The 27453-nt window shown below is 37.0% G+C and overlaps 1 protein-coding gene across 2 annotated transcripts in view; it reads left to right on the top strand.

Annotated features, from left to right (window-relative positions):
* Window positions 1–8015: 8015 nt before the first annotated feature.
* The window catches only part of arhgap32b (Rho GTPase activating protein 32b), a 112409-nt gene continuing 92971 nt past the window's right edge, over window positions 8016–27453 (top strand). For both annotated transcript variants that reach the window (XM_079586097.1, XM_079586098.1), the window contains exon 1: window positions 8016–8550. The gene's annotated coding sequence lies outside the window, so the exon portion shown is untranslated. The remainder of the gene's footprint in view (window positions 8551–27453) is intronic.

The raw sequence follows: 27453 nt of genomic DNA on the forward strand, positions 1-27453 counted from the left end.
TCCTCTTTGAAGACCCTTTGGGATGAGAGGGCTATTCCCAGCGGCCAAAGGTTTTTATTGTGTTTCTATCATCCAACGGTGCTTCTTTTCTACAGAAAGACATGTATTTTCACTGTCTGAACAGACATACCTGGGCAAATGTAAATTTTAGTGTGCTAGCCATTGTCAAAGGGGGATGTAATGGCCGTCAGATGAGAGGTGGCATGTTCTGTGTCACTTGTACAGATGTGCAGTCAGCTTGTACATTTGAAAAATGTCTAAAAATGCGTCAAATGGCTGAACATTGTACTGTTTCTTCAGCCTGGGAAAAGATTTTAAACCGTCAAGTGAAGGCTAACCCTTGACCTCTAAATCGCAGGTTTAAGGGGTTATGGGGACGTGGTTCATAGCTTAGCCCCTCCCATTGGCCAATCACCACATTATAGGCATTTTAACAGCCTACGTAAGGTGCTATCAAAAGTCTTCTGACTGAACTCTGTTAATAATATATCATTAATGTGATCTTCCATCAGACAATGGCTTCTGCTTTTAAGTGTGGTCACATTAACGAAGTTTCGACACAGTTTCATGAGCATAAAAAGGTCTATTATCAATGGTGTAGTAATAGTAGTCACTTTTAACCACACTCACATTTGATGTTACTCTGCAAATTTGTGGAGGGCAAAACGCAGTCATTTCAATTGGAATCTGCTCGGTAGGGAATTACGTTTAAGGGTAAAACGTTTCCCCACAACAAGTTTCACAATGGGTTCAAATTGGTCACTCGGATTTGGCGTGTTGCCCAAAAGAAAGCTGCTGGGTTTGAAAGTTACTTCTGTGTGAGATGTGCTTCATTCATCACTACACTATAGACAATGGAGCTTTTTTGTGTGTGTGAAATTTCGCTAATGTCACGCACCTTATCTCCTGAACACCTCAGTATTTGATGTTTTAGGATTTGAACACCATCCTGCATCTGTCTGATAAGCCTTCAAGTGCGGTCACATTTACAGTTTCTGGAATTTTTCGCATTCGAAATAGGAATCCATGCAATTTGGAATTTCAAAGTGGCGGCGAATGATTTCCTCATGCAAATTTTGCAATGGGTTCAAGTTGGTCATCGGACAATGGCCCTTTTTCCTTGTGAAATTTCGCCCAAAGTTTGCTAATGTGAGCGTACTTTTCTGCTGTGTCGTTTTGAGGGTCATCAATGATATTGACATTCTTACTTGACTACCATCGGAGCGTTAAAACTTCAGCGAGCGTCAGTCTACAGTTTTGAGAGCTGTGGAGCGTACATATTGGTCGGTAAAGGGAAGCAATTTTGTAGCCGCAGCTGCCATATTGTGAAGATTTAATTTCATTTGTCGGGATGTAACGTTAGCTTACACATGACAGACCAGTGCATCAAGTGCTCATTTGCACCTTTTCGCCATCGAAAAGGTAGACCTTTGTGGAAGATGTAGATTTGGATCAGGGGATTGATTGTCGACGAGAACACCGTTTTAAGCTTTTAGCGATTCGCAGCTCGACACGTTTTAGTTAACGTCGTGCCGTGAGACCTGCTCAGATTGCCGAACCTCGATTGAGCCGTCTCATTTGTGCGTTGTGTGAATGGCTTTATATTTTGAGCAAAGACTTGATTGTTCATACTTGTAATTGTTGTTTTATTTGTAAATCAAGTTACTAGATGAGACCTACTTGCTAAAGTTAGGTATTCTATTCTAAAGTTAGATGTGTGTCACAAGACACTGTTATAGGTAGATAGAGGCGACTGATCATTTCGTTCAGATGGGAGATGTGCTTATCTAAGTATTTTTGATCCATTTCACTGGGCAATTGTCAAATATGGTGCTTTCTTAAAGATATACAACTATATAATTACATAAATATTGTGTTCCTTTTTTTATTTAAAGCCTTCATACAAAATAATTATATCGAAATGAATATCCAAAAAGCTAGGAATGTACTGTAATATGAAAAAAAAAAAAAAAACTGTATATAATATAATAGCATATATTGCACAATGGATTATAAAATTTTAGTAATTTTGAATAAATTGGCCAATATATGCACGCAACAGAATATATTGCTATAAAACATATTGTCATATTTTGGATTCAGTTTCTAATGTTACTTTTTCATAATGATTGGAATGCATGAGAGCATTTTTGAGCCAAAATAGCTATTTAAGTGGTGTAAATGTTTCGGCCCACTTGCATTCACTCTCACATTGGATTTGCAACTTATTTTGATGGTTTCTAATGATGAAAGTTTTCTATGTTTAAACCTGAAAGGATACCGGTCTAGCTCAAATTGTGCTTTGCAGGAAACTTCTGCTACTGTAGCATCAATCGTTGAACAGATTGGCGAACTCTAGTGTGGCCAGATAAATGAGCTGTTTGGGGATTTTGAGAGGTAATTAATGCTAACTTGATTTGACTCATGGGCGATACACAATGAGATTCATTGTAACAGACTCTTGAGCTTGATGAAATGAAGCTTTCTTTTCAGTAGCATTATAGCTGTGGTAGAGATTCATTCAAGCATTAGTTGAATTATTTATTACACTGTACTGACTTTATATGCCATTTATATCTACACAAAGATAAAAACCTTCTATTACTTTTGACAACACATCTCAAGCTTAGCGTTTTTCCATTCCAGATCATTTTCTGAGGTGCTTAATTTTTAATAAAAAACATCTTAGTAAATCCCTGTTCCTTTGTTTTGATTGCGAATAAATCATGTCATTTTTTAGCATGCATTTTTCAATTTGCATCTTCTAGTTTTTTTTATGACGCATTCTTTCTAATGTTTACATCACATTCACATTTATGTTCTGAGCAGACACTTGCTTACCAAAGCAACTTACAAGAAAGTGCACATTTTGCGGAAATGGCATATTACCTCATCTTGAATGATGCGTTACTCATTGGCAAACCGGTTTTAGCTGGTCTGTTGATTGTTTGGTTGCAGATGTTTGGATGCTGATTTATGCCACCATTGGTTTGTACTTTAGCTGTTTGCTTCCAGTCAGAGTAAGACAGCTAAAACGTTCGGGATGGAAATTATGTTTAGAGATGTGTAGATAAGTTTTTTAAGTCGAACCATGTTTTATTAGATATACATGTTTACATAATTAGTATTTCTTACCTTTTTAAGCATGATTTGGGGATTTTGCTGAATGTTACTAAGCCAATGATTTATAACGAGTGCAACAATATATATTATTTATTAACTTAGTATACAATGAGATATCATTATTTGATTGTTATAATTATATAATTATTATATCAGTCATTTGATAGCTCACTAGAAAGGGAGAATGCAGAAAAAAAACTTAGGATACACTTAAAGATACATAATTCTCACATCATTTACTCACCTTCATGTCGTTTCAAACCAGAATACCACACAATGAAAGTCAAAACAACATTGGGCCCCATCGACTTTCATTGTAAAAGCACTGAGATATTTTTTTGAAATATCTTCTTTTGCGTTCCACAAAACAAAGAAAATCATACAGGTTCGGAACAAACTGATGTTTTGATCTAAATGATGACAACATTTTTATTTTTTGAGTAAACTGTCCCTGTAACCTCGCCACTTAACAGAGGTTATGACATTACCATAAATAAATAAAAATCTTCATCGGCCCAAATGAAATAGTAACATGTTTGATAGTTTGTTGAATAGAGCAAAGACATTAAAAATTCACATGCACATCAAAAACAATGTGACACAAACACACTGCATTGCGCACCCCTTTAACAAAACATTTAAATAGTCTGAGCAGGTGAAATTCAGAATGCTTTAACCCTTAAAATGACCCTAACTGTATGTTTATTCATTTCCTTTTGTTTTTTTATCATGACAGTTGCAGATATTATGCACCCATGTACAAATATAGAACACTTTTCCTATTGTTGACGCCACTAATGAGTTAACAGACTAACCTATAAGTTAACCTCTCAAAAGATGACCTCTTATAGTATATCAGGGATACAAAAAGCATATGAATTACCATGCTGCTCATGGTTTTGGTACACAGTCTCAGATTGAGAGGGAGAAAGCATGGAGTCAGCACAATGTAGAGGATGAGAGAGTGTGGCGGTCATGTCCTCACATGGCACTTAGTGCACCATGAGCCTGCAGGAAACACATAGGGTTTATCAGGACACCAGCTCCACATACACATACCAGAACTACCACAAGGTGTAAATAAAAAATGCACATCATGCAATATATATTTTTTGGTAAATGAGAATATGTTGTACACTGTGGCTGTTGATGGATGAATGATCAATTTATGGTCTGTCTCAGTAGTTTATGGGAACATGTAGCAGGCCTTCACTTTTAGATATCTATAAAACTATTACAGATGGAATATACTGTATTATAAAACACAATGATTAAAAGTCTCACTTGCTATAGAATCGTAAACCAAAGTGGATGGTGTTATCTACTGTTATGCTTTTTTTGTTGTTGCACTTTTTTCCGTTTCATTGTCATCTAAAGCTCTGGTTCAAGCAATACAAAATCAAATATAAATAAAAAAGTGACAACACAATCTACAGTGACAGTTAAAACCTATATTAAACTGCTCATATTTTCTCCGTCAAACATCTTAATTTATGTTCAGGGGAAGTACGTGCTGAATATTATTTCATAAATGATTCATGCTCAGAAAACCTCATTAATGTAAAACGAACGACGTGGAAGATTTTCTCATGATCATTTGCGGCATCACACAATCCTGTTCACAAATGACCATGTCCAGTTTCTGAATTCTGTCTGACGAGTCGATGGATTTTTGTTATGTAGTCCAGCTACAGTGCTGTTTAAGCAGTCAGCACAAGATCTCGTGTCTGTCTGCTGACTGAAATGGCATTTGTTGTTATGTTGTCGTTGAGGGTGTGTGGCACCTGCAATATGTATAGCAGCACAGTCCAAGATATATGTATCCTGTATTCTTATAGTCAACAGACTGTACCAGTAGAAATATTTTGACAGTGTACTGTATGTATAAATAACAGATATTTATAGTTACGTAATGACGACGAATTGGGGAATCTTTAATTTTGTACTGCGAGAAAAACCCTGAAGATCTGTTCCAGTTTAGCTGTCTTGTTTATGGAGAAACACAGTATATGTTCTTTCTGCTGTTAGATGCTCCTGGTAGCAAGGTGTGGTCATTAGCGAAATAGCAGATGATGCAAACTGCTTTTTGTAGTAGGTATGTATTCTAACAATCACCGTAACCTTTTCTAGAGACCTCAGTGTGGTGTGTAAGCAGCCATACCATTGAACATATCATGACTTGGTGCTATTGCTGATCGATTTTGTGGTCCAGACCAGAGATAACTCTGCGCCTCACATTTATTATCACTGAACGATCTTATGTAGATTAACAAAGAAAATGAGAGAAACCACACATTGATACACGAGGAGTGTACTTTGTTACATTAATGTGCTACCAAAAACTAGAGACACTTCGAATATACCGTAAACACACTCTTGGCGGTCGTGAAAAACACTTTTGAAATACAAGAGGTTATAGCTACAGTGCAAAACAGTTTTTGGTGCTTTCCATTTAGTCCGTTTTTTTGTTTTTGTTTGTTAATCTCTTAAAAATAAAATAAAATACCGGTATTCTAGTGCTAGGCTAATTCTATTTTGTTTGTTTTTTTGTCAAACAACATTTTTGTTGTTGGCCTACATTTGTTATTTATTTATTTTATTTTTACTATATAGAACTACAATGTTAGCCTCAACATGTATGCTGTACTGATGTAATATGTTTGCACCATCACTGCCTCTTTAAATTTCATTTGTAGAATCATTTGCCGATTTGCACATCACAAATTATGACCTCATTCGGACTCAATCAAGTGGCATTAATGTGCCAATCGATGTAGGTTTCTATCCATATGCTGGACTGTCAGCATTTGCCTGCACAGAAACTAAAGGATTTAAACATGACATTGTAATCTGAGAGCATATGTGATATATGATTTATGTCATTAAAGGAACAGCTGACCCCAAAAATACATCATTTACTCACCTCCATGTTGTTCTACATGACATTTGAGCATTGACAATTGAGGGTGAGTAAAGGATACAATCTTCATTTTTGGCTGAACCACGTTTTTTAAAAGTGTCTTTTTTTATTCAGAATTACAGGATGAATGTTGTTACCTAAAATGTTAAACATCACATTAAGGAATGTGGGAATCTGCTTTGTTCTGTATCATTTATTCCCATTTGTACGGTTGTCACTGCTGTTCAATAGCTTTGCTGTATTGTTTTGATGTGCTTTCATATGTTTCAGATAAATGAAATTTCAAGCGGCACCCATAGGGTTAACTCTGCTTACCTCTCTTGTATCTTGTACAGTGATCTTATTAATTGCACCGTTCTTTGATGGTTGCCCTTATGTTATGAGTTTCAGATTCCAATAGTTCTCCAGTAGCTCTAAATTAACATCTACAGACCTCAGACACAAGAAGCAATGATATGATGCTATAGGATGTTGCTTTACTCATCAAGACTAAGGTTATAGATTTTTTTATATATCAGATAATAGATACAAGTGGAGCTGCCAAGTATATAAATAAATAAACAAAACAATGACAATAATAACTATTTAAAAAAAGACTAACAGTGGTAGATACTGACCTCACCATCATCACTTCGGCTCACTTCACCCAGTGCTGGTACTGCTCATTGACATTTTCAGATGCTAGACCCATGTATTTTTTTGCCTGCTTCAAAAATGTTTTGTATTTTGAGATAATAAAAGAGACAAGAAAATGACAGTATACTTGTGTGAGCTTTGCTTATGTATAGGAGACTTGGGCTATTGTAACATTTAAAAATTTCTTCACTGTTGTCACATCTCTTGGTGTAAAAAACATGTGCCAAAAATAATAGTAATATTAAAATATTTTACATCAGGACAGACAAGATTGTTCTATTGAATTAGTTCAAAAAGGAAATTGATTTTTAAAAAAAAAAATCCTCTTCATTTGATCAATATTATGACATTATCAGTCAGTACCCCTAAAACAGGTTCTCAATCAGACCATAAGACTCAGTAGGCCTATTAAAATTAATAAAAACAAAAATACTGTAAAATTATGCATCTTTACGAGAAACCGTGCTGTTATGTCCTGACAGAAAGACAATGTTTATTTTAAAAATATTTATCTTATATAAAGTTTAACAACTGTGTTCCTACTTTTGGTCACCACAATATATATATAGTTTTTTAAGTCAGGCAAAATAAAAGTCCTGAAACTATTTCCCACTAAAACTATAACTGGTTCAACAACGTTTTACAGGCTGTGGCAATATACATAAAAGGAAAATAAACCGCCCTGACAATTTTAGCAACATGTGATAATTAGAAAATTAACATTTAATACATGTCTGATGTGCAAATAAGGCTATTTCGTAAGATTTTCTGACTGTCATGACAGTTCAATATATAATGGAGGTGAGGATCGGTTCTAATGCTGCTGTAATCTCAATTCATTCATCCATTTATTCATTGAAGTAAATGCTAGAATAGTCATTTATTTATAATAAATATTTTACACTTTTTTTGTATATGATATTTCTTTCAGGTTTGTTATCTGTTGGTCCCAGAAGCTTCTCAATAATCAGTGATTTGTGTTAGATTTGCCCAATTTTATACATTTAGGCCCTTCCTTCCTACGCAGATGGCCTATAATATTTTAACTGCTAGTGTATTTCTGTAGGCTATTAGAATCATGATTTATACTTGCAAATATTGCACTATGGGACCAATATAGGCTATGTGAAGTCTTGCATAATTAATGTGCACAGTAACAGTCAAAGACTGACTGCTCTTATGTGTCAATATTTTAAGAGAACGAGCACCGCACTACAATTTCATGATTCTAAAAAGTCATACTTCGAGCCCTAACAAGAAATACGAATAAAAAGGAAAAGTATTAACGATTCCGTGCGTGTGCTCTGATAAAATCAACTGGACTTCTGCGCCAATCGCACTTATGTGGTCACGGTGACGCGCATGGAACACCACTGCGCGGTCACGCTTTTGAATGTTGAACCGAAGTCTCTCTGTGGCAAGTGGCGATACGCGTGGCTCAGCCGACAGGACAGCACACTTCTCTTCATATATTCGCTAACATTAAAATGGACGTCAGATACGTGACAGTTCTAGTCACATATTCAGTCATATTTTTCTAAAGTTCAGTCAGGAACGCCGCTCGAACAGCTGGTTGGTTGCAGCTAGCTGCAAAGCTAGCTCGACAAACCCCTTGCCCACAAGAAGATTTTTAAGGAACCTACATAATTTCATCTCTCTGAAGTTATATTTTCTGCAGCACAATCCAGTTTCGTTTGGACTTTGCGGTCTTTTTCGTTTAAATCTCTTCATTTCACGATGCGACTCTCTGGCACCGGGTTTCTCGGCTGGCTTTCTGCGGTCTTCGTGGAGGATCCCTGGATAGAGCAGTGCTGAGCCACATTGACACCCCAATATTCATTGTCTACAACATTTACACAATTATACAACCGGTAAGTACCTAAACATAGCGGGTTACCGTTATATTTATTCATAACTTGGTAGTGAAACGCCTGCGCGAGCGGGGAAAGTGGAGCGGCTTGAATGTGCGCGCGCGCGCGCGCGTGTGCATTCGCGTGCTTTCCTATAATAAACTCTGCTACTTAGCTGTACATTGTATAGCTTATGTTTGCAGGATTGTATTTTATGCAATTTACAATATTAAGTGTCAATGTAACTGGTGTTTCTGGTAAGTTTGAATCGATTAGAATGTTATAATGATTTACACAGTACATCCCCCCCTGGGAGGTGTACTGTTTATCCTGTAGCCTAACGTTACTTATAAGGGTGCATAAACTTCGTAAGCTGTCGCTAGTTATTATCGTTAAATAGCCCCTTAAGATGAGATCTACGATGAAACGGAGTTGAAAAGAATCAACAGAGTCAAACACATTGCCATTCATAAAGACCGTAGCCTACGTTTCGTGTTTCTTAATGAGATCTGGCCATATACGTTGGTTTATTTTTATTTTTTACTCTAAGGGTGCAGATTGACACGAATGAAAACATAAAAATTGAGGTTTTATGTCTACTCTTTGGTCTAGGCCAGAGGGTTTCAGTCATTTAGATGCCAAGGACCCCAAATATGATCATCCTTGTGACCCCATCCTAAAATATAAAAGCCATCTTTTAGATTCTTGAAATGAAGACACAATACTGTGTTCTCTAAACATTTCCACAGACCCCTACACTTCCTTGTGGCCCTTTAGTTTGAAAATCCCTGGTCTAGTCAAATGAGAATTCATGTAGCACCTTTGCATTCAGGTCTGGCTTTCCCTTTTGCTCTGAAAGGGGTTTGCAGTCATGAATCAATATTTTAAACTGAATTCAGTTGTCTGGTTGTTGTACACCTGTTAGACAGAGAACATTTTTCTGCTCTTGGCCACATTGCTTCAGAAAAATAACGATGTACATCCTAAATTATATTAAAGTCTCTGAATGATTTCCAGACTTGACATTAAGCCTGAGAATCAGCTGGAGGCGTCTGTGTGCATATTAAAGCAGCGCTGTGCTCAAAATATTGATTTTGGTGATAGAATTACAGCTATATGTATAGCTTAGGCTTTAGCCTGTATTGATATAAGCCTACAGCTTTCATTTATTTTTGAGCAGCCTTACTGAGGCGAACCACATCCAATAGTCTGACACTCTTATTGCCAACATGGAAAGAGCAACCTTGAGTAGCCTGGTTATAAACCTTTTTTACCTCCTTGTTCTGTCTGGTGCCGTGCTTTACATTCTTGCCCCTGTTGAATCGCTCGTGTATTGTCATCAAGATGTGAATCGCTGCTGAAGCGATGAGCTGCTATTGATTAGCACAGTGGTAGAATGCCTCTCATATTTCCTCTCATCTTTCTAATTTCCTGCATCGGTTAGCATACAAATTCTATGCACAGTGATTATTTGGAGGACAGTGGTGCATAACTCTTTGAAATTATTGTATTTGCATTACAACTCTGATAACAAGCAATAACATAAAATGCTTAATGCCATAATGATGATATAATTGAATGTAAGGAGCAAGATACGCATCAAAACTGATAACAACAGCCTATGTACTTGTAAAACATGTTGGACATTGCCTGAATGTGATTGGACTGAATTGTTATTGTGTATTGTCTGATTTCATTAGTTCATGCTTTAACTCAGACAGGCAGTGCGGGATAAGATATTGATACATGACCTACATAACCAGGGAAGACACTCCCTACATGATACAAATTGAATGCACATTTGGAAGGTAATTACAAATTGATGCACACAAATGGAAGAGTTTGGATTTTAGAACATTTCCATCTAGATGTGTGCAAGTGCATGAAAATGTCTTTTTTCTAATGATGTAAAGATTAGATAATCTAAAGATGATCCCATTTTATTAACATTCATCCATGCATACTTGCTTTCAAGCATATTTTAAATGCTGTAGGGCCTGTCATGAGCATGTTTTCGGTGTACGTGACAGTTTGTGAACAGTGAACACCGTCAAAGCAAAAATGGACGAGAAAGAGAACGGAATTCGGACACATGCACTCAAAATTGTCAAAATGCCAATATACTCATAAACGCAATGGCTTATGGCGTACGTTAACACAATTTTGAAAGAAAACGGATGCATGTTATTATATTGGATCCGTGTATTCAGTCTTAAAGTGACAGCAGCCTAAAACCGGCTGCTATCTGTTTTGTTAACCCTTTCACACGGTAGTTTATTTTTTAATTTTTTGTAAGGCGACTTATTTTAGAACGTTATCAACTTATTTCCAATGGCGACAGACACGTCATGCTTGTCACTTGACACACCTCAGGCACAATACCACTATATAACAGATGTATCGCTTTTATTTAATTTCTGCCTTTTTATTCAAAATTTTCACAAACATGTCATCAACTATAATTTATTTTGATTTTCAATACAAATGTGTTTTGTCGTTTAAAAACCTTTATCATGATCATGTTAGTTGATCTATAACCCGCCATCATCGTTCTGCAATTCGCATTGCAATTCAGAGAATCGTATCTGTTGGATTTACAAAACCTAAATTCACCCACTTCTCCCGAAATACATGAAAGTAAGAGGCCAGTGAAATGGCAGAATAGAGTAAACTTTATATTTACCTACACAACGTGTCTGATATGAATCAAACGCATACATTTTTAATTGAAAGGATTGTTATTGCCGCTTCCATAGACATCAGTGTGTTTATTACAAACTATACATTTGTCTTGATAGTACTTGTGTATTTAAAGGTCTGAAACCCAAAGTAAATATTATGTGTGTAATAAATTTTGATATGACACAGCTCTCAGCACCAGGCCAGCCAACACATGAAAGCACACGAATTTAGCAGTTGATCACGTGACGCACTGAACGTTCTAATCACACCGGTGTGATCGTACGCTCCAAAGGGTTAATGTTAATCAAAGAACATTTATACAAAGAGACAGCTTTAACAAATATTTATTTTAATTAGGCTAATACAGTGAAGACTATGCAGTATTATTTTACATTTGACTGTTCAATGTCTGTAACTGAATAGGCCTACTGTTAGACTTGCCTGAAAAACATGAAGCACTATTTCGTTTGTATCTTTGTTCTATTGTATGCTTGTAATTTGTTTATTTTCTATGCAGATTTATTTCCCTACAAAATCGCCTTAATCGTTTTAGAATTTTCTAGATCAATTCTGTCCAAATAGAGCTATTCAAGTCATTTGGTGATTTTTTTTTTTTTCATATTGCAATATAATGCAGAAAAAAAAAATACCGGTATTTCAATGTCAGTTTTTTCCAATGTTGTGCAGCCCTGCTCTCCGTAGACTAAGCTTAATTTGTGTTGGTGAAAACCGCATATGTGATTCAAGATATTGTCAGCCACATCAGAATGATATGAAGTGTGTTGTAATATCAGTGTTTGATTGACTCCAGCATCCATCTGTTTTCCTTGTGTGGAGTGGTTTGCGTTTTTTTCATGTGTACTTGGTGAATGCCCTTAGGTCATTATCACGCTGCTCTGTGAAATGACGAAAGAATTTAAATCTTTGCATTGAAATATGAAAGCACATTGGTGTCTATTTCTTATTCTCTGTTTTTCTCTCTCTTCACATACATTAGTGGCGGATAATGTCAGTATGGGTTAATGGCATTGAATCTCTGGTTGAGAACAGAGTTTGCATTGTATGTCTATGCAAACTAATGCAAAACAGAATGACATAATAAGGCAGTGCTGTTCAGAAAGCCATTGTCGAGCGGTAGATATTATACAAACCTTCCACTCGGTGCTTTGACTAATATGATCCACATCTCTGAAATTAGGGATGGCCCGATACCGATACCAGTATCGGGTATCGGCCCGATACTGAGCTCATGTACTCGTACTCGTACTCGTAAAAGCGCCCCGATACCAACAACCGATACCAGGCAGCGTGTGTACAGTGTTTGTGTCCAGACAAAGAAGCACTGACAACAGAAAGTATAATGGGGATAAAAAAGAAGGCTGTCTATGAAGTAAATGTATCATATTAGTGAAATATTAAACAAAATATAGTAACGCCTATATAGCTGTGGTGCGCGAGCTGATAAGAGAAAAACACGCAGTGGATTGAGCGCGCCGCGGCACCGAAGCGCGAGCTGGTCGAGCGCATCAGACGTCAGTGGAAAGTTTGTAGTTCAGTCGGATGTCAATGGCAAAGAAAGTAAAACGAGGCATGTAGCTTATTATTAACATTAACTGACCAGAGAGAGAGAGAGAGAGAGAGAGAGAGAGAGCGCACTTCTGTTGAATGCTCTGGATTGCTGATCGTTCACTCGGCACGTATATTTGGATTACAACTAAATCGTATATGTAAGTAAAACATGAACTGTTACCTTATTTATGTTTAACGACATTATTACAGGACATTTGCAGGTCAAGAAGTTACATGAACTTCAAACATCCAAAGCGCGCGCCCCGAAAACCATCGCCTCAGACAGCGCGCGAACACTGAGTGGAATTATTTCACTATTGCGCCTGTACGGATGAATTCACACAAAACTATGTAAAAACGCCCGTCTTGGCGAGTATCCTAGTAAACAAAGTATATTATATGTCAAGTGAACGTAGACAGTATAATTCAAACGGGTCCGTGCGTTCGGTCTTAAAGGGGCAGCAGTTGAATTAATCTGCTGCTGTGTTTTAATGTTAACCAGACAAAGGATTAACTCTTGACTAAATAGGCTACCTTTTTTTGTAACTTCACAAAAAGACCCATCTATATTTAATTTATACAGTAATGAATATGCAGTGCATTAAATATATTTGATGAACAAATTAAGTTTACATTTAATAAACAAATATGATTTGACATTCTTTTGGTTTCTCTACCAATACATTTAAAAATGACAAATGCATGAATTAAATTAATTGAAAATAAAAATACAGGTATCGGTTACGGTATCGGTATCGGCGAGTACCAAAAATGAAAGTATCGGTATCGGACTCGGCCTGGAAAAAGTGGTATCGGGCCATCCCTATCTGAAATGAATGTTAGTTTCTATTTGAAATGCATTCATTGATATTAACAGTTGAATGAGCATGTTGTCTTAGAGAGCAAGGCTAATGCAAAGTTAGCCTACTTCTGCAATACATAAATTCCATTCATGTTAGTCTGATATAGTCATGGAAATTTGGATAAGGAATTTGAATTGTCTAGTTTAGACTTATGTTCAAGTAGTGTTCCAGACAAGAGCGGATGGTTTCTTCCACCTTTTTGTACTTAAACAATATTGTTTGCTGTGTAACAACTAACCAATTAGTTCTGCTTGAATTGTAAAGGTCTCCCTGCTCGGTCACGGTCAGATGTTACATTTTCTGTCAGGGACTTGCAGAAGTCTATCTGAAGATGGAGTAATCTTGGCTGGGAACATGATGCTGTAATTGGGCTGCTTATTTGGAGATGGTTTAAGAGAACCTCAGAGCTGAAAGATGTTTGAATTAGGCTGACGCATTGCAGCTTAACTAAACAGACAAATCAGTCCGACATTGTTCAGAAAACATGAGGTAAAGACGTTAAGCAAAGTGCTGTGCAAATAGCTACAGGAAAGCATACTGTACTCAACCTTATCATTATTTTGCAGCTTCCTCCCTAACAATATGTTGTGTCAGCAAGTTAAACTAGTGTTGCTGTTTACCTGTTTGTGTTTAGCTTTTAAAACATTTTGTCCATGTCATGATGGAGAGAGAAGCGTTCTAAGCACTTTGCAGTGTGGTTTCATTAACCATTGTGAATACTCAGCTCAAAACGTTTGTGTGAGAGCAAGCACCGGCTGACTGATGTGACGACTGTGCTACTCATCATGTTTTGCCATCACAAAACTGCAGAAGTGAATCTTGTTTCTAAGGACTAATGGGCTTTGTTCTGTCTTTAATATGATATAATCTACATTATTAATTTAGGAAAATACACTATCATTCAAAAGTTGAGTCAGTATTAGACAAGTGCCCTTTTTGCAAGACACTTAAAAAGATTTTTCTTTTTTTTGGCCTATCAGCGATATCACGCAAGCTATTTATTCAAAATATATTAATTTTAAATAACAGTTCAATGCAATAAGTTTATTATTATTTGCCAATTTTTAGACACTATTATAAACTTTTACTTTATTTCGTCAATGAAAATAGTTCCAAAAAAAGCTGAAAAGTTGTGTCTCCTAGCAACACACAGCAGTCTTTCCTTCTTGAATGATTAACTGTTTTTGAACGAATCTGGTGAGTCAATGATTCAATGACCCATTCATAAAGTCAGTGTGGACACTACTTTCATGAAGGAATCTGCTGGTTTGAATAAATAGGTTAAACGTAGGGTCAACTATATTTCAAAAACACTGTTGATATTTACAATAAATCCAAACAAACACACCCGTCTCTTCAATGCTCCGCCTCAAACTCATCCTCCAATCCTAACTGCCCCGCTCTGAGTCGGTCTCGAACCCCAATCCCTCTGCATGCGAGGCGAGTGCACGAACAATGACACTAAACACCACATTGTCTAGAGACTCTCACTAGCTGGCCTCCGTTACGCACGCAATCTAAGAGTGGATGTCTGTTTATCATAGCAGAAGCGCTACAAAACAATGCTTAAGAAAAATAAAGCGCCGATGATGAACGAATGACAAGAAAGCACAAAAAAAGTAACGTACAGTACACAATAGTAATTACAAACAATAATTTGTTGTTAGTTGCCAACAGCACAGCAGCTCCCGACAAACAATAACACTCAAACCCAGTGTTACTCACATGTGAAGCAGAACCAAAGCAACCTCTGTGTCTGTTTTCAGGCCATCCCGCTCGGGTCTCTCCAGCGCTGGAAAGTGGGTCCTAAAGCTCTTGCCCAGTCATAAACCTTCATTTTCCAATGATTTCTTCTGAGCTTTTATCTTTTGTATTGTAGTATTTAAGTAAATGCAGCCGTGTTGAGCATGAGTTGATACTCATTTCAAAAGTTGTGTTTTCTGAAATTCTTGGATTTCACAATATCCCCATAAATATTCTGCAATAACCTGGAAAAACAAAGCAGAGTTCTGTATTTTCTAAAAGTTACAAAATGGTCCTACTGCTTACATAACCTTGTACATTTGGCAAACGAAACCATACTCATCCTTTCGGCGACTGAAAAGTTTGCAGTTCAATCAAAGGATTCATTGTCTGTCGACAATCAGCACTGCCACACACAAAGCCTTGGCTGAACTCTAACCCCCAGCTCTGAGGGCTAAGGATGCATTGTGCGGGAATGAGGGCTTTGTCATTTCAGGTCACATGTCCATTAATTACTAGAATCTCATACATTGGTTCGTCCCCTGACCTCCACACTCAAGCTGAGTGAGCGTGTGTGCGCTGAGCATAAAAAGCATCTCCATTGGTCTCCACTGTAGAGATGCTTTGGAATTTCTTATTGGATTCTTTGCGTATAAACAATTCCCACATTGAGAGAGGTTGCTGGAGAACAGCCAGGGAATTCCTACAATGGGGATAACGAGGAAGCCTTGACAAAAGGAGTTCTCATTCGGTATTCAATTGGCAACATGGTGTGCTGAAGAGCTCTCCTGCACAAAACTCTGATACCTTGGGAATGTTTGCACCGTTTATTACCGTTTTCTTTGAGCGTATCTACACACTGTAAAAAAGGAATTGTTGAGAACCAAAAAACAAAAAGGTCCTGTTAACTGGAAAATATGTAATTGCTTTTCCCCCCAATGCATTTCGTTTTGTACTGGAATTGTGCTTTGTTTTGGTTTAGTTGTTGTCCTAATCATATATTTGGATTAGGTAGGCTTTCATGATTCCTTGATTAAATTTAAGTACTCTATTTAAAATAATTCACGATTTTAATTTTTCCGTGTCAAGTAACCGGCAAAATACCGGAAGTGATTCATTCCATGGACAAGAATCCATGAACCACATTATTAGACCGTTTTCTAAGGCTGCACAATGTATTAAGTCCATATAAAAACCATACAATAGCATAGTACTTGTTAATTTACAAAAGCTGCGATTTAATTAAATAAATGTATGCCCTGCATGTTTAGTGTAGATATACTGTATGTGGTTATATTATTTACACTGTAAAAAACTTTTACCTGCCCAACTCAAAAGTTTCTATTCACATCAAAAATTTTGAATTGGCCCAGGTGAAATTGTGTAAATTAAATGTTATCAATTGTGTCAAATTGGCAGTAGTCTGTTAACATTGGCTCAATGAAAAATACGTTGAACCAATTGTAAAAAATATAAGTTTACCAAACCATGTTATTGGCCCAATTGTATATTTTAAATTGTAGTAGCTTTTTTTAAATTTATTTTTACCTAAACTAAAAATTTATATTAGTAAATAAATGTATATTAGTAAAGCAACTTGTATTGTTTATTTCCTGTTACCCGAAGAAAAAAAAAAATACATCATTATATATTAAACACTCAAGCCATTCTGTCACAGTTTATTTAATAATGTAATAGTTTATTTAATACATTTTATTAAATCTACAACAGTATTGTGAAAATACCTTAAAATGGTAAATACATTGAATTTTTCTGCACAGTAGACCTTGAACATCATCAATTATCTGCAAAAACATCAAAAATACCATACATTTTAAGTAACTGAGGAGTGTACTCACCCAGTGTTTAGAGAAATTTCACTTAAAGGATAATTCCGGTATTTAACACCTTGAGTCTATATTGTAGTTTGTTTTGAATGAACAAGAGTGGTGGACACAATTTTTTTGACAGACAATGGTTCCTCTTTGACAATGGTTTTTGACTATAAAAGAATTGGCCATGGACCCATTTAACATTGGAGTCAATGGGCATGTCCGAAAATGTCATTAAAACAACTTATAACATTAGTTTTCAAAACTGACTGTGCAACTCACAGAGTGATTAGTGATGTTAGTTGATGTTCCAGAAACAAAAAGTGTTGCGAAATACAGTTTCTGTCGTGTTTTATTCGTCATTTTGTAAAATCCCATTGAATTCTGTTGAAGGACTGAGTGCTCGTTAATATAAATGCGCTACCGGAAACGGAAAGGGGGCTGTTTACATTTGGTCGATGTAGTCTTTTTGCTCGCTTCCGTTTCTCATAAGGCTAGCGAGCAGAGCAACTGTGCTCTGGGAGAGTAAGCGAAATAAACAAACAAAACCTTGAAAATATTGAAAGACGTGACCACTGACCAGTGCAATATTAAGTTGAACTCGACTGTAACCGTGAGTGTCCCGCGAGACATAAACATCGGTTATCGCCATCAAGTGGTCGGGAGTGTGTTAACGCTTCAGATTCAAATATTGAGCGGAAGTTACACGGTTGTGAAGTGTCTGAAAAAATAGTTCCACTATAGCAAAATAAACGGATTGGAATCATATATTGCGATATATAATCATCAATGAACACCACTAACCACTCGGTGAGTTTAACAGTTTTGTAAACGAACATTATTGGCTGTTTTAATGACATTTTCGGACATGCCCATTGACTCCAATGTTAAATGGGTCCATGGCCAATTCTATTATAGTCAAAAACTTGAGAGAGGAACCATTGTCAAAAAAATGTTGTCCACCACTCTTGTTCATCCAAAACAAACTACAATATAGACTCAAGGTGTTAAATACCGGAATTATCCTTTAAATGTAGGTACTTTGAGTTAATGAAACTGCAGCTTAACAGTTTAAACATTAAACATCTACAAATATTTGCTAAAGTACAAAAACACCATAAAATGCAAGTAACTGGAGATGGTTTCTTTAAATGTTCAGTGTAACTTGAATTTTTGTATTCTCACAAGAGGTGTTTTGATCTCATGAAACTGCATCTTAACAGTTTAAACATTAAACATCTAAAACATTTACAAATATTTGAAAGACTGCAAAAGTCACAAAAAAAGGAAAAGTTACTTCAGGGTTACTTCACTCAGTGTTTAGTGTAATTTCATCTGAATTTTAGTATTTACACAGGAGGTACTTTGAGCTCATGATGTCCTCTTAAATGGTGAAGAAATGTTGATTGAGCCTCATTGTTACATGTATTGTCATTTTAAAGGCTTAGGTCTTTGCTTGGGCCTATTGTTATTACAAAAAAAAAAAAAATCCGTATTCTGTCCGTACTAACCCTACTCGATTAATCATCAAAATAATTGACCAATTACTCTATTACCAAAATAATTGCTAGTAACAGCCCTAATTTTTATTTAATTTGCCCTTGTAGAATATTGATATTTTCTGAAATGCTTAGACTGTTTTCACAAGACTCTGTTTTCTGCTGCATCACTAGACCTGTTTGAATAAATTAAACAGATCTTGTGCCTTGATCTCCTGAAATCACTCTTGATATAAATTGCCTCTCTGATTGTCATATTCAGTGCAACCTTCCAAAGCACATCTAGCATACGGCTTGACGCTCCAGCTGTGGGAAAGAGCAATTTGAGGGATGACTCATCTGTGGAGAATCTTCAGTCCCAGTTCTGACAGCTCATTTTTCCTGTTAACTCTAATTTGTCTGAAATACAAAAGGAGCCTGCATACTACTATATATATATATATATTTTTTTTTCTTCAGTATGTTCTCACTGGCCTGTGAATGTAATTTTTGGCATCGGTGTTGGTACAGTACAATTAGTAGCCAACAACAAGCAGTCAACAAACTAGGGGTGTGACGATAACCGCATCACCGCAATATCGCGTTAATGAGATGCCTACCGTGGTGTGAGGTCATCACCGCACTTTTTTTTTATTTTTTTTTTGAAAGTTACAGGAGTGCATATGGTGTGTGATATGAACTATAAACACATTAATCTTTGCTTATAATTTACTGTATTTCGTGAGTCCTATGTTCAAGGGCTTCTGGAGAAAAAAAACGCTTCCTGCGCAAGGGGGGGGGGGGGGGGGGCAGTCCATTAAACATATGGGGGATTTCTTTTTTTGTGCATGTCTGATTATTATTAATTAACTGCTAGGTTTCAGTACTTGTGATATTTACAGATAATGTTCAGGCTTTATTAAGTGTATTTGCAGAAGAGGACATTTTCTGCGCGTTCGTGCCAGCCATTTCACGGTCAATGTCCGCAATGGCTGATAACTACGGTGTCTATATAGCATTATGAGCTTTCTGAACACGCTTTAGTATCAGTGCTCGTCTCTTTTCTGGCGTTTTGTTAATTACCTTGTTAGTAAACCAATACATCACAAACAACTGCAGCACAGTTTGAATCTCCTCCATACTTATTATAAATGTGGCGCTCAAAACTGATTACTGTCCGTCGCAGACTGGGAGTTTATAATCTAATAATCTTCCCAGTATTTTAGACCGCAATGTAAATGCCGAAAGCAACCGGTCAGGGGCAAAAAAAGTTCCTGGGACAAATTGTTCCGGGTAATTTCGGTGGAAACGCGGTTCAAGTTAACATTTTGGTATCACAGGCATGGGCTCAGTTTGGGTTGAAATGTGCTGGGGACAGAGATGCATTCGGAAGTGCATTTTCAGAAGTGCTGGGTACAATGACCCATACTTTTTTTTCCTCAATCGCGCAGGTCATGTTTAGAAAGACGATGTCCTGTAGCTTACTAATGCAAGCTCTCCAAGCTATGCTCTCCACAGAACATTAAATATTCATTTTATTTTATTTTTTCGTGTTCGCATTTATGAGGAAAAAACAATGTTACGGACGTGACCGCTCTGAAATCGGCACTAAAAGATGCTTTAAAACTTCCTCAGACCTCAAACAGAAAGCACAAAGCCTTTCTTTAAAGTGAATTTCGTTTTGTATTAATTGTATCTTAATTTTAATCAATGTTTCATCAACCAATTGCCTGGATTTAATAAATAATAAGTAAAGGTAAAGCAGAATAGATATCACGCTGGCACATTAACTGGAGCTCGTCTCATAAATGAACCGAAACTCAGCATAGCCTACTTGCCTCACAGACCTGAGAAATATATCTATTATCTACAGAACACTTGAAATCATACTTTTAAACAGAACAATTTAAAACGAAAGAAAACGTAATCCGTATGAAATGTGCATTTCTCTCTGCCGCGTTCACTAATTATTATTCAAAAACGTTGTTTAAGTTTAGCCTAATTAATAGTTAATTATTAATATTTACAATATAAATGTTTGTTTATAACGAATACTGCTTTAGAATCATTCATTTCCAATGAGCTACAAGCTACATGCGTTCTTGATCGTGTCTGCAGTGTGTGACGCGACCGCGGGTGTTTTTCTTTTGGGGGGGGGGGGTGGGTGGGGTTGACGGTAGTAGAGTGGTTGACGGTTAACCGCCAAACCGCGAGATTTGTTGCTTCTTCACCGCGGTAGGAAAAAATCCCATACCGTCACAGCCCTACACCAAACTACTTTCAGTAGCTTCTTGGATATTCTGTCTGACTTCCCTATATGATGATAACTGAAAAACGTTTGCTATTAATTAGTCAGACAAGAGACTGAGAACATTTGGAATAAATATTGAAAAAAATTTCCTCACCATTTGGCAAATTGCTTGTCACTTCTGCGCATTGCTGAGTAATATGAACAATAAGGCTTCAATTTCAACAGCATGTGCTTAGTAAGATAATCTCATACACCTTTAATTGGATTGTGATGTGGAGATTGGGTCATACAAGGTCACGCAGTATGTGTTAAGCTGTTTGACGAGTCATGACTGTGCTATTGACAGCTAACTTGTACATTTAGCTTAAAGGAACACTCCACTTTTTTTGAAATAGGCTCATTTTCCAACTCCCCTAGTTAAACAGTTGAGTTTTGACGTTTTCGAATCCATTCAGCCAATCTCCGTGTCTGGCGGTAGCACTTTTAGCAACTCCTCCTTATACAATAAACTCAAAAGTCTTGGTTGTCTATTGTGCTATTCATTGCAAACTTACTCCAAGCATTCACAGGTGTAACTTCTGAGTTGTGTATAGGGCTGTCACTAATGATTACTTTGGTAATCAAGTAATCTGTTGAATATTTTGACGATTAGGCTAATCAAATAATATTTTTTTGTGGTATTTATAAATAGGCCCTATCAAACAATAGGCTAGCCTTTAAAGGAACACTCCAACTTTTTGGGACTTTAGCCTATTCACCTTATCCCCCAGAGTTAGATAAGTCCATACATACCTTTTTCATCTCCGTGCGTGCTATAAGTCGGTTTGACGCACCCACCGCTAGCCTAGCTTAGCACAAAGACTGGATGTGAATGGTTGCAGCTAGCATACTAATCCAATAAAGGGATCAAAATAACGCAAACATTTTCCTATTTACATGTTGTGATTTGTATAGTCACAGAGTGTACAAAAAACAAAGTCACATGAGACACAGACATATTTTAACCTTATAAATACTGGGAACTATATTCTCTGAAGGCGAAGCACTGCTGCGTGGGCGGAGTGATAACCGCAGCACCTGAGATGTCACGCTGGTTTTGTTGACAGAAGAAACAACGGCGCGTCTCAGGTGCTGCGGTTATCACTCCGCCCAAGTAGCAGTGCTTCGCCTTCAGATAATATAGTTCCCAGGATTTATACGGTTAAAATATGTCTGTGTCTCATGTGACTTTGTTTTTTGCACACTCTGTGACTATACAAATCACAACATGTAAATAGGAAAATGTTTGCGTTATTTTGATCCCTTTATTGGATTAGTATGCTAGCTGCAACCATTCACATCCAGTCTTTGTGCTAAGCTAGGCTAGCGATGCGTCTGTCAAACAGACTTATAGCACGCACGGAGATGAAAAAGGTATGTATGGACTTATCTAACTCTGGGGGATAAGGTGAATAGGCTAAAGTCCCAAAAAGTCGGAGTGTTCCTTTAAAATGACTTAAAATGTATGAGGCAATAATTTTTGGTTCAAGTAAAGTATTAAAAGCAAATAATCATATGGTTTTATAGAGCAACACTCTTAAAATACTGTACATGGTATAATTTACGTAGGATAAACGAATAAACATATGTACGTTCCGTATCATAACAAATCCCTGCAGAGGGTGCCAACGGCCTGGTGGTGGTGTTTACAGCAGATTTAATCCTTGTTTAAAGATTGGTCAAATTATATTTAATTCAAATGTTAACTTAATCTTTAATATCTAAAATGCTACAGCCACTGTAATTTCATCAAAAAAATGCCAACTCAGACCGCGAGGGTTCAAACTTTTAATTTGAAATCGTGTTGAACATTTCGCATTAACTTTTTGATGTATTCTCCTGTGTTGGCATAGGTTTATAATTGATTTGCGTTACAAATCTGATGAAATGGCGCACATTGCGTTCCCAGATGAACTTTATAAGTAACCCAAACTTACAGCATGCAGAAATGTAGTTTGAGATGCGCTCCACACATAAATAAAAACAGTTGATGTGGAGCAGCATTTACTGTGAATGCTCTTAAATGCATGTAACCTGCAGGCATGTAAATAAATTAAGCATATACTAAAGGCTATATGCTTTATTTACATGCATGCAGGTTACATGCGGGACATATATTTATTAAATTGAATCACAGCCTATGTTAATTCACAATAGCACTTTGCTATACTATGGTTTTAAAGGAACCCTCCACTTTTTTTTGGAAATGGGCTCATTTACCAACTCCCCTAGAGTTAAACAGTTGAGTTTTACCGTATTCGAATCCCTTCTGCCGATCTCCGTACTTATATTCAACAGAGCGCTATGATTTGAAATCTTTGTCGATCAGCATACCAAGTGAAATGGACAAATACTTTAATTTAAAATGTGATACTTTCGGCTAAAGTGATGTGGTAAAGAGCATTTGCTGTGATCTAGAATTTTTCCAAACCCATGTAAATCTTGAGTGAAACCACGCCTGACAGAATTGGGACACACAGAGCAATTTAGTATTGGAAGACAACGAAGAACTGCCTAGACTAACACTGATGTTATCTGCTCTCTGTTAGAAGCTGTTTCATTAAGTGTGAAATGTCCTGGCTTGCTTTGCCGAATGATTTTTTTTTTTTCCTCCACACTTTATTTCCAGTGTAGTTGAAGTTCTGACTGCCAGAGGTGTTTGTCATATATGCAAGACATTCTGGGTCAGATTTGACTAGAACCCTTCTTAAAATGGCTAAATCTATCAGTCTGACAGAGAAGATTGCTCTAGTACTTTCTTTGTTGGACTGAAATGTATTAGCCCTTTTTGTCCTTGATCTAACTTTACCATTTACACCCCCCCCCCCCCATTACAGTTTGTTTCCATTTTAAAACATTGTTTAACAAAATTAGGCTTGTAAGTTCTTCATTGGGTAAGTTATGCATTTACTTTCCAATCAAGCTGATTAGCCCTTTTAAGTTTCCCCAAAACTGTTGAACTGAATTTAAAAAATGTCACATAAGCAGGTACCATCGGCTTTCTGTTCTGCACCACTGAACTGCTTCCTGAGGGCACAGACCTGTGATACTATGGATTGAGACTCATAAATTAATCATTAAAGATTGAATGCATTAATTATTCATATGCACATTCAGGCAATAACAGCCATCAGTTAAATCATCTTGGTCCAGTCTGGTTTAAAATGTCTGTTTTTCCCTGTAGGATTCTCCCTTTAATATTTTTAAACAACTTTAGGAAGTACTTCTATTGTACATGGAGTATTTGGAATTATGACCAAAATGCTGTTCCAAGATAACTAGGCCTAGTTTTGGCCAGATTTGAAGGAGTTGTGCATGTAACCTATGCCAGAATGCCCTTAGCTCAACTAATCAAATATGGCAGATGAGATGGAAAATGCAATATATTATTCAATATTTGTATTGATAAAAAGTTTTGTCGTTGGCTAAGTAACATGCTAGCTTCAAACTATTGCATGTATAGCGTTCCATTCACTAATGAGGTTCTGGCCTAGTTAGGATGCTGCCTACACTTGCAGCATCCTGCAGCGAGGGAGCTCACAAGGGCATGGAACAAAGCTATACTCTGCTATGTTATGGAAGCAAAACCAAACTACTGTCTTGTTACAGCATTTTTGCTTATGCAGTCTCCTTTCTTTGCTCTTGAACTACAATTGGGTAAAGTTCATTTTCTCACTGGAGTGCTTCCTAATGCCACAGACTGCCCTCTGTTCTTTGATCAGCTGCTGCCACTTGACACTGGCACCAAGTGCTCGAGGCTGTTGCCAGCCAGCTGCCCGGGGTGAGTGAGGAGCATCAGACTGATTTAATTCTGTTCCTGATAGATGCAGGACCTCCAGATGTTTCTCAAGAGCTTCACTGATAGGTTTTGCAGTGTCCTCTCAGTATTTTTTCTTCTTGCCCCACGCTTTTCTCAAACCTCACTTGAAGAATGCTCACCCACACAGAGTTGTTTTTGTGAAACTGCAAAGGCTGTGAAATGTGCTTCTCATATTTTGATGTACATTGGAGATATAAAGCTGCTTGTTTGTTCAACAGTAGGCCTATCTCAAGGTCATCTTGTGATGCTTTTCTTTCTCACTGTGAGGAGGTCGCGGAAAAGTCTCTAGTAGGCTAAGTATTGTGAGACTTCTGCCGAGTGATGCTTTGATCTCTATCATGCTGGCTGCACGGTCAACCTAAAAAAATTTTTTTTCACATCATTGCCTTACTGACTTAAAGTTGCAAGCATATTTAATTTATCACCAAATAATTTAATTGTGAAGTTGTAGTTCTTTATGGTAATTATGAGACGTACCATCTGCAAAGCAAAGGTATTTTTGAAGGTATAGATGCTGGGATTTGTCAGCTCTCAGATGCAGTGCTGAATTAATGAGCAGTGACCTGTCCTTGGACACTGCAGGCATGTCATGTGGGCATTTGATCTGCATAGCTCTGGATACAGATCATAACCTAGGTAGGTCCGTCCCCTACTAAAGATTTTTCTAGTCAACTAGTAGTCGTTGATTTAAGCCATTAGCCTAGTTGACTAATCGCACGTTTATATTAATTTAACTACTTTAATACTAGGGGTACATAAACCATAATGAACCTTTTAAAGGGGTCATATGACTGTTCCAAAAAAAAAAAAAAACATTATTTTGTGTATTTTGTTTAATGCAATGCGTTTATGTGGTTTTAGGTTAAAGTCATTATTTTACACATACCGTACATTTATTGTTGCTCCTCTATGCACCGCCTTTCTGAAACTTGTCGATTTTTACAAAGATCATTGTTCTAAAACGCGTGGTGTGCTCTGATTGGCCCCAAAACCTTAAAGGAGAACTCCGGTCAACTCCGAAGTCCAAAGTAGTCGATTGTCGAGTTCACGCACATAGGTTTAGTTACTTAGATCACGCGCGTGAACTCGACAATGGACTTTTAAGCAAATTCTTAAAATATGAAAGCATACTTACAGGCTGTGTCTGAGAGTCAGAAGCACCAGACTACTTGCAAAGATGGATAGAGGTCGACCGATAGTGGATTTTACCGATAACGATAGCTAGGTTGGGCCATACTTGCCGATAACCGATTAATGAACCGATAGTTTTTAAAATTGATACTGGATAAAAACAAACATAACACTCCAAGTAAAACAGTGCTGAACTTTATTATATAAAAAAAAAAAAAACTGTATTGAACCATGAAAACATGCTAAATGAAATAAATATATAAATGTGAATAAATATTTAAGTCAATAAAAGACATTCATTCAAACTGAAACAAAAAGTAATACTCTAAATAACAAATAAAACCAGTTACATTCAAAATGTAACTATTTAACTGTTCTTTTCAAGCCAACTTAATTAATAAAAAAGTAACAAAATTTGTATTAAAATGTGAAGATAAAAAAAAAAACGAAATCGAATGCTTTTCTGATTCGTTTATGTTTCTGTCGGCTGTATGAACATATCAGTTTGCTTACGTCTCTAGCTTTAAATATGCAACTTATCTGCATATTTAATGCATAAAAGTGACCAGCTGGATATGAACTAATGCAAATAGAGGTAACAATTGTGACATTAAACATTCGGGTCGGACTTACGTTTATGTTTGTCAGTGTTTTAACCGCTTGAGGTAACGTTACTACTAATGTTAGCGTCCTCTCAGCCTCGAAGGCAAACAAACATACTGTTGTGCTGTTCTTTCTCTACTAATGCAGCATTTAGTCAACAAATTAATCACTTTATAATATGACAAAATGTACTGTATACATACATTTGAGCTGTCGGTGCTTTAAACGCGCATCTGATGTCAGCGCTCTCTCCACGCAGCATGTGCTCTCAGTGCAGCACGCAGCATCACGTGTCGAAATAAACAACACGAGGCACGAGTTTTTATTACACCTCTAGAGGCCGCTCTTGTACTGCATCATGCCAGCAGACCCTTCTCAGCTCTTACACAGTGTAATGAATGACAGCGTGCGCTTCTCAGCCGCTCCAGCAATGGACGCAACCAGGAAAAACTATCGGTATATATTTTTGCCGATAACGATAGTTCCACCAGTCAACAATCGGTGCCGATTAATCGGCAAAACCGATGAATCGGTCGACCTCTAAAGATGGAATTGCCCCACTTTTTAGAATCAGCCTTTTTTTTTTTTTTTATGCACTGCCGGCCTTGTTACCCTCCCAGGTTCTGGAAACAGTCCTCCAAAAAATGTTCTGGAACAGTTGTAAATAAAGCTTAACCACTGTTTTCTAATTGTGTCCTCTTTTGGAAGGCAAAACAAAGTAGTTTGGCTTTCGCAACGAAAAACACAGCGTCTCCACAACATGGCGACGCCATGACGTTTATTAAATAATCAAATACGTTTTCTGAGTCGGCGTCAGCAGCAAAGATGTTGACAATGCTGACTTACTATCTCTGCAGTATAGTGGGTACTGGTAGAGTATCCAAAAACTGAGTGAATGGCTTAGGTCCATATG

The sequence above is a fragment of the Phoxinus phoxinus genome, assembly GCF_949152265.1.
Source record: "Phoxinus phoxinus genome assembly, chromosome: 17".
Taxonomy (NCBI): Eukaryota; Metazoa; Chordata; class Actinopteri; order Cypriniformes; family Leuciscidae; genus Phoxinus; species Phoxinus phoxinus.